This window comes from Orycteropus afer, unplaced genomic scaffold (genome assembly GCF_000298275.1).
Source record: "Orycteropus afer afer isolate SDZICR_OR568_19922 unplaced genomic scaffold, OryAfe1.0 scaffold00235, whole genome shotgun sequence".
NCBI lineage: Eukaryota > Metazoa > Chordata > Mammalia > Tubulidentata > Orycteropodidae > Orycteropus > Orycteropus afer.
In genome coordinates, this window is record NW_006921822.1 from 4,792,965 (window position 1) to 4,800,180 (window position 7,216).

The following is a 7,216-nucleotide window of genomic DNA, read 5'->3' on the forward strand; positions in this document are numbered from 1 at the left end:
CTGCTAGTTGGGGTTTTGTCCACTTCTATCTCCTTCCCTTCAAGGCTCAGGGGTCCAAGATTATCTTCTGTGTCTGTGTTAATTGGTTTCCCTTTTCTTTTTTGAAGAGGGTCTGTGCAGTCTTTCTGCCTAGTCCGCCATCTTGCCGGAACCCCAAAAATGGATTTTTTAAAATGTGTCTTTCAGAGAGTATTTGAATCAAAATTTGTTTATTTTATTTTATACTCTCTCCTCTACACCCTATTTCACATATTACAACCTTTGGTTTTCGTGATGGTTCCCCTAACAATTTTTGTGCACAAATGTGTGCATGCTTATGTATGAATACATAATTTTTCCCAAAAAGTGCTCAGTGGGATCATATTACATATGTTCTTCAACATTTTTCTTCCCTACTGCACAGGTCATGTACAGACTCTCATCTCTGTACATATATAGTTCAATGTTTTCTTAGAGCTGCATAGAATTGTGTAGTATAGACATCATGTAATTTTTTTAACCTTTCCCATATGATGGAAATTTAGGTTGTGGCTAGTTTTTAGCTCTTGCAACAGTTCCAATGAACAGGATTGTACATATATCCTAATGTGGGTTTACACATATTTCTATCAGAAAGATCCCTACCAGTGCAATATAATGTTTTTAACTCAAGAAACTGAGATTTAGAGGGCAAGAAATTTATCTAAGGTCAGATTCAAACCACAACTGAGCCAGTGGTCATAAAATTTCCACATTACCCTGCCAGCCTTTTAGCTTATATAGCTAACAAAGAAAATTGATAGCTCTTTTGAGGATAATATATAAAAGCCTTGACAGAAATTGTCATGCATTTTCATTCTGTTATTCTTTTTTGTAAGTGTGGTTCATAAACATCACAGACATTTTTGTTTTCAGAATGAATACTTTTTTTTTTTTGGTAGAATAGGGAACTGAGCTTCTGGGACAGGACTGCCTAAGACAGGACTTCAGATTCTTTCTTTCTTTTTTTTTCCCCTCCAAGCTTTCTATAGCTTTTGTTTGAGTGATCTGGTGTAAGAGCTTATGGCATAAAGATACAGGATAACTCTGAACAATGGGAAGACAACAAGAAATCAATCAGTGCTTCTGGTAGTTAAGGTTATGTCAACTTAGCTGGGCCTGGTTTTGAGTGGCTGTGCAGCTGGATGTAGTATTCCCCATGATGAGATTGGTAATCAACTTCATGGTGGAATCTACTATGAGCAGCTGAGTAGCTTCCTTGTTGTTATGTGCCATCGAGTCAGACCCAACTCATAGCGACCCTTCCTTGGATTTCCAAGGTATCACTATGGAAATAGATTCCCTACGGAAATAGATTCCCCAATCTTCCTTCTGAGGAGTGGCTGGTGGGTTTGAACCATCAGCCTTCTGGTTAGCAGTCAAGTGCCTTAGGCACTACACTACCAGTAGCTGGCTTAGGGATGTAGTATGCTACCAGTGTAAAAGAAGAAGTTCAGGAATGGTCTGTAGCTTTTTGGCATGCTTGGACCCTGTGTGTAGCAGAGTCTTCATTTAGCAGCCTGCCATGTTTCCTGCTGATCTTGGGACTGTCTCTGGACTTGAACTAGTAGCCTGCCATGTGTAGTAACATCGTGACTGTGCCATTTTATTTGTCAACCTTGGGCTTTTTAGCTTTAGTAGCCAGCAGCTGCCTGAGTGAAGAGATGCCTCCAACTCCAGTGGGCCAGGAGCAAGAGGTAGAGCTGAAGCCCAAAGTTGAGGGGCTTAATTCCGCCCCTAGAGCTGGCACTCTGAACTTGGACTTCTAGCCTCCTAAACTGTAAGAGAATAGATTCATTTATTAAAGCCACCCATTTGTGATCTTTTCTGTTAGAGCAGCATGTAGTTACAGAAACAATGCTCTATAATAGAGACAGGGTTAAATAGATACCAGGGCTACAAGAGAAGGTGAAAAGTAAGCTCCACTTGCAAATTCAGAGTAGTTGATTTTGAGTTGAAACTCGAAGGATGAGTAGCCATACATCAAATAGGGAGAACATTTAAATCAAAGGGAACAGTATGTTCAAATGGTTGGTGTCCTGAATAGAATTGGTATGATCAGACAAGTGCTTATTTTATACCCTGGGATTGGCAGGTATGGAAGGTGTAAGAGGAGCCAGATAACAGATCTATTCCCTGTTATAAATTTGTTATCTCTGCCTTCAATCTTGTCTCAAGTTGCTGTAATAGTGTAGGCGAGAGGTAGGGATGGAAACTATAGAAATAGACATGATAAATTTGAAAGATTTACAGATTGAACAGATGCCAGCTGAAATTTATCCAGAATTCTAGTTCTGTTGAACTTCAAACTGATTGTGAACTAATAGCAGCCAAGAGATGGGAAAGTTGGTAGTTATCCAATTTCTTGTCTGATTCAAGATTTCCTGAGTTACTTGAGATACATAATTCAAGGCACTATTTCAAGGAAATTAGAAGATATTTAGGTATACTGCTAATATTTGTGATTCTGAATTTCTACACAGGATAGTGTGAGGGCAGTCAAAACCTTATTGTTATTAGGTGCTGTTGAGACAGTTCCGACTCATAGTGATCCTATGTACAACAGAATGAAACACTGCCTGATTCTGCACTATCCTCACCTTTGTTGCTATACTTGAGCCTGTTGTTGCAGCCACTGAGTGTGTCAGTCCATCTCATTGAGGGTCTTCTTCTTTTTAGCTGATCACCTACCTCATCAAGCATGATATCCTTCTCCAGTGACTGGTCCCTTCTGACAACACGATCAAAGTACAAGACGTGAAGCCTCTCCATCCTCACTTCTAAAGAGCATTCTGGCTGTCCTTTATCTAAGAGAGTCTTTGTTTGTTCTTCTGGCCATCACAACATATTCTGTATTCTTCACCAACACCCTAACTTAAAAGCATTGATTCTTTTTTGATCTTCCGTACTCATTGCCCAGCTTTCACATGCAATTGAAAATAGCACAGCTTGAGTCAGGAGCACCTTAGTCTTCAAAGTGACATCTTTGCTTTTTAACACTTTAAAGAGGTCTTTTGTAATGTACTTGCCCAATACAATACTTCGTTTTGTTTCTTGACTGCTGAGTCCATAGATGTATGATGATGTATGATGTATGGATTGTGGATCCAAGTAAGATGAACTCTTTCACAACTTCAATCTTTTTTTTCCATTTGTCAAGATGTTACTTATTGGTCCAGTTTTGAGGATTTTTCATTTTCTTTATGTTGAGGTGTCTGTACTTGTAGTCTTTGATCAGAGAGTCAAAACTTATAAACCACAAATCTAAAGACTTAATAAGTTAAGAATGGAGTTCAAAGTTTGAATCCTGGTCACCCTAAAGTAAGATTGATATGACTTAAGCCTTGGTAAAATTCATTTGCAATGCAAAGACATACACTAAATGATCATTTGTATTGTGATTGTACTAAAAGTATCATAGTAATTGGGATACACTGATCTAATCTTTCTGCTTATGATTCTAAGGCAAATAGTGAAAAGATACATTTATACCATCTAAACCAAAAAACAAACAAACAAACAAACAAACTCACTGCCATCAAGTCATATCTGACTCATAGCAACCCCTCCTTGGGTTTCTGAGGCAGTATCACTACAAAAGTAGATTGCCCCATTTTCCTTCTGAGGATTGGCTGGTGGGCTTGAACAACCAACCTTCTGGTTAGCAGTCAAATGCCTTAGGCATGGTCCTAAAATTCTCTATCTTCCTTTCCTGTAACTACACCAATGTGGCAGTTTGGATTTTCCACACCAGCAGATCCCTGGCTAGTCAATTTCAAAGTGTATCTAAATGAGTGATATTTGAATTCAAATAAATGGTCCACTGACAGGTATAAGCAGAAAATAAACTTAATGGAATATATTGGGCATCTTGGAGCTCTGGTAGCATAGTGGCTAAGGCACTTGACTGGTTTGAACCACCAGCCACTCCCCGGAAGGAAGATGGGGCAATCTACTTCCGTAGTGATACTGCCCTGGAAACCCAAGGAGGGGTCGCTATGGGTCGGGTCTGACTCAAAGGCACATAACAACAACAACAAATGACATTATCAGGAGAAGAAAAGCCAGGATCAGAAAATGTGTTGAAGCCTAAGTAGGAGGAGCACAGCTGACAATGAGCCATAAGAATTGATTTATACAGGCATCAGTGCTGAGACTTCAGTGTTGCAGCTGATAATGCCACTACCATTAAATCTGGAGCAAGGTACACCGAGAAGCAGGTACATTACAGAATTTTTTAAAAATTATTGTCACAAAATATGTATAATAAAACATTTGTCATGTCATCCATTTTTAAAACTGTTTATTGTGATTTGTGTGAAAGTTTACAAATCACATTAGTTTTCCATTCAACAGTTCATACACATTTTGTTTGCTGATGTTGATTGCAATCCCTACAGTGTAAAGCTCTATTCCCACTTCCTCCCTGTGGTTACCCTTTCTCTTTGTTCTTATTTCCTATGCATTCCTGCCGTCTGAGTTTTCTCCCTGCACAAATGCTGTCGTTCTGATCTTCCATGGTTGATTGTTCTAACTGGCACACCTGCCTGGTGTTAATTGTTCATTTTGCAGATCTTTCTATTGTTTGGCTGAAAGTTAAGCTATGGGAGTGAATCCAACTCCAGGCCCAAAGAGTGATTATAGGCCATAGTCTCGGGGTTTCTCCAGTCTCCATAAGACCAGTAAGCCTGGTCTTTTTTGTGCTTTTGAGTTTTGTTCCACATTTTTCTCCCATTCTATCTGGAATCTGGTGGGCAGACACCATTGAGTTCTTCTGCCCTCAGGGTAGTGTAGACTTAGGTTTCTATGGTCCACTAGTACCTTGGACTAATTATTTCCATACATCTTTGATTTTCTTCATTCTTCTTTGCTCTCGGCAAAGAGAGACAAATTGTTGCTTCTTACATGGTTACTCGCTAGCATTTAAGACCCCAGTCACTACTCACCAAAGTAGGATATAGAACAATGTTTTTGTGTAGTACGTTATACCAATTGAACTTGGTGTCCCTCATGGCCATGGTTCAGAGCCTGCAGACCCAGCAACTCACTCCCTTAAGGTGTTTGGTTGTGGATAAGAAGTTACCATAACTTTGTCTCCTGCATTTTTAAGTGTATAATTTAGTGACATTAATGACATTCACCGTGTTGTACAACCAACTATCCAAGTGCTTTTCATCACCCTAAGGAGAAACTCGGTCCCCTTTAGAGAATAGCTCTTCATTTCCCCTTCTCCCAGCTCAGCTCCTGGTAACCACTAATTAACTTTGGTTTCTGTGCATTGGTCTAATTTTTCTTTTTCATATTAAGTGGGATCATACAGTATTTGTCCTTTTGTACATAACTTATTTCACTCAATATGTTTTCATGGTTCATCCATGTCATAGCATGTATCAGAATTCCATTTCTCTTTAAGGGTGAATAACATGCCATTGTTTGACTACACTACATTTTATTTATCCATTCATCTCTTGAATTACAACTCAGCAGTTTCCATGTTTTAGCTATTGTAAATAATTCTGCAATGAACATTGGTGTACAAGAATCTGTTTGAGTCCATGCTTTCAATTCTTGGGCTATATGTATAGCTCATATGGTAATTCTATGTGTAACTCTTTGAGGAACTTCCAGATAGTTTTCCATGGCAGACACACCATTTGATATTCCCATCAGCAATGCACTACAGTTTGACTTATTCCATGTCATTACCAACTCTTGTTATTTTATATTTTCTGGTATTAGTCATCCTAGTGGCTCAAACCCACCAGCCATTCTTCGGAAGGAAGATGGGGCAATTTACTTCCGTAGTGATACTGCCTTGGATAGCCAAGGAGGGCTCACTATGAGTCGGGTCCAACTCAACAGCACATAACAACAACAACAACAGTGGTTATGAAGTGATATTGTAGTTTTGATTAGCATTTCCCAATGGCTAATGATGTTGAACACGTTTTCATGTATGTGTTTGCTATTTGCATACCTCATTGAAGGAAGATGGGGCAATCTACTTCCGTAGTGATACTGCCTTGGATAGCCAAGGAGGGCTCACTATGAGTCGGGTCCAACTCAACAGCACATAACAACAACAACAACAGTGGTTATGAAGTGATATTGTAGTTTTGATTAGCATTTCCCAATGGCTAATGATGTTGAACACGTTTTCATGTATGTGTTTGCTATTTGCATACCTCATTGAAGAAACATCTATTCAAGTCCTTTGCCCATTTTAAAAATTGGCTTGTTTGAAGATTGAGGAATAGATAGACAGGTTACACAGACCCTCTTCAACAAAGAAAAGAGAAACTAATTGACACAGATACAGAAGATAATCTTGGAGCCCTGAGCTTTGAAAGGAAAGATACAGTAGTGGATTAAATACCAACTAGTACAAGAACCTGAATGAAAACAGTGAATAAGGAGATGTATGGAGCTGTTCACTGTCAGCTATCCTGATGGCTTGGGTAGCTTGAATATCTCCAAGTGGTGTTAGGACCAGAGAATAAACCTAAAAATGGACCTGTTCTCCAAGGGCTGCATGGACAACTGCATGACTGAAAAAGGAAACAACAAAGAAGGAGACAAACTGAGCTGTCCAGAGGGCATAGCCATTTTGAATATTTACATGTGATGCAGCCATTTTGGATAGTCAAAAAGGCAGTGTTCCCATTCTGATCCCAGGGACCTAAGAATAGGCTCCACTTGCCAAGGACAGCATGGACAACCACACTGGAGGCTGACAACAGTAGGGTTCAACATTCCCCTTGTTATTCTCATACCCTACACCCTCTTGGTGAATGGAGATGCATCCACCCCACCCACCCACCTTCTGGACTGGCAGGAATCCCGTCCCAGTCTGTGTGCTCTGAGGGAGCCTAAGTGCCCTGCCCCCCACCCCCTGCCAGATTTTTTGTTTCTAAATTATTCTTTTTTTCAACCCTTAAGGTTTTAATCCCTTTCAACTCCCAAGGTTTAAGTTTCAATTTTTTTTCTCTTCTTTTTTCCTGGTTCCCATTTTTTTCTTTCTTGTAGCTTTTCCCATCCCTTGTTTTTCTTTTTGCACTTTCTCATTTTTTTCTTTATAATTATTTTACTCTAGCTCTTTTCACTTATTGCCCCTGCCCAGATACTTTTTTCTCTCATTTTCTATTTATATTTTTATATTTTTAAAGTGTTTCTTTAAATATTTCTTGTTTTATTGCCT